We start from the raw sequence: 2,340 nt of genomic DNA, 5'->3' as shown, positions 1-2,340 counted from the left end.
GGGAAAAACTCAGAAATCTAGGTAATACTGGGTGTTAGTGGAAAATGAAGGGCTATGGGAGCCATTAAGCACTGCTGGTGGCCTTTTGGAGAAGCATCTGACATTACGTAATCAAAGAGATTCTGCACATACCATATGAGCCAGCACCTCCACAACTAGAAGTGATGGTAAGAGACCCTGGGTTCCTAGGCCAATATATTCCAGCTATCAAAGACAAAGCACCACTAGATAACCATTGTTCTAAAATATAGGCCACATCTTGAAGGACATCACCATAACCCTAAACAGTGTGATCTCCAAGCTATCTCCTTAGCTGCTCATTTATGAGGTTTTTCCAGCATACTGTAGGTGACCAGTAGTTTCCTGATGATGCCATTAATGGAAAACTGGTAGATTCCTTGATCATGTGCCCATTGTGACAACTCTTTCATTAAAATAAATAAATAAATAAATAAATAAATAAATAAATAAATAAATAAATAAAAGATTCCCTTGATCTAAAGAGATATTAGATGAGATTCCATGTCTAGAAATCAGATACTCTATAAGCTGTCAGATGGCAGTGCTGGCCAAGACACTACAGGCAGGGAGGACACATCCATACCTAGAATACATATCAACCTCAGTAGAGACAAACTATTGCCCCCTCAAGAGTCAAAGGGCTCAATGTAACCAATGTATTTTCCAAATGGTCTCCCTGCTGTTGAGGTCTCAGCATTTGTCTCTGAACTGAAAGGTTGGCAGCCACACATCTAAATCACCTATGGTGAAAGGCACAGGCACAATGTCGATGATCACTGCCTCACTGGCCATCACCCAAGCATTGGAGTAGCTGAGAACAGAAGCTGCCTTATAACCATGGAACCAGTCATGCTATCTAATTAATTAATTGTTCAATGTTTCCTCTGTGTCAGATACTTTCTTATGAGCATTAACATGAGACACAAAGAACCACATACTTAGTAGTTCATATCCCTTGGTTCATCCAGATAGCCAACTCATTTGTGAACCACACCTGGGTGTTTTATCTCTAAAACCCAGTTATAAGAACTCCCCCATCCATGAGGCTGCAGGACAATCTGGAGGAGGAGTGTTAGTGCAATGGAAGCCGTTGACATGAGATATGAACCACATTTTCTCTGTAACTTAAGCCCTCTGGAGCAAGTTGGATCCAATTGCAACTGTGTTATTTCTATCATATGATGAATTGCTGCTGTACCCACCCAAATTTATAATTTGTGGGTCAGCCAATACCTAAGTTCTCATGGGAAACTCTGGCCCCATAGTCACTTGGTGTTTAATGGTCAAGTATTAGGTTTCTATAGTGCCCATGTGCTCCTTTTCAAAAAAAAAATAGTTCTTCGCTGCAAATGATAGGGCCATATTTCAGAACCCTATTGGTCTACTCTGCAACTCTCCTCCTATGTCTTACCAGAGACTACACCCAGTGTCTTTAATCTACCGTAGGAAAGATTAAAACACATAGCATATAGGATATGCCAAGTGATATGGCCAAAAAAAAAAGGGACTTATTTTAGTTTACTGAGACTGCCATAACAAATACCATAGTCTGGGTGGTTCAAACAACAGAAGTTTATTTTCTCACAGCTCTGGAGGCAAGAAGGCTAAGATCAGGGTGCCAGCATGGGTCCTTGTGAGGGCCCTCTGGCTTTCAGACAGGCACCTTCTCACTGTGTTCTCACGTGGTGAAGAGACAGGTCTAGTGTATTTCTCTTCTTATAAAGGCACCAGTTCTACCTTACCAGGACTCCACCTTTATGACCTCATTTAACCTGAATAACTCCTTAAAGGCCCTACCTCCAAAACAGTCATGTACAGAAGGGTGAGTGGGGTTAGGGCATCAACATGTGAATTTTGGAAGGGACACAATCCAATCATAGTAAGTAAACTTTTTCTCATGCCAAAGTTTGAACCTGCTACAGAAACCCTTTTTTGCTCTGATACCACTCAAAACTGGTGTCTTTTTGAGTCACCCAATAATGTGACTGAATGTATCATTTGCAAGTATAGAAAATACTGCTTCCAAAATCCAAGGTTTTCCAAGTACTGTCCTTTTTTAGTGGTAGGTTATTCAAGGTGCAATAACTTTCTGGAAAAGAAATTCTAGAGATGCCCGTGTGGCTCAGTCAGTAAAGCATCCAACTCTTGATTTCAGCTCAGGTCATGATCTCAGGATTGTGAGATCAAGCCCTGCATTGGGCCAGCGTGGGATTCTCTCTCTCCCTCTCTAAAAAAAAAAAAAAAAATTCTAGCATGCCCCAGACCACTGAACCCCTAAAAACTTTACCAATGGTGAATATGTGCATTGTGCAGGTGTCT

This window comes from Ursus maritimus, unplaced genomic scaffold (genome assembly GCF_017311325.1).
Source record: "Ursus maritimus isolate PB19 unplaced genomic scaffold, ASM1731132v1 scaffold_3, whole genome shotgun sequence".
NCBI lineage: Eukaryota > Metazoa > Chordata > Mammalia > Carnivora > Ursidae > Ursus > Ursus maritimus.
This window is presented reverse-complemented; position numbering follows the sequence as displayed.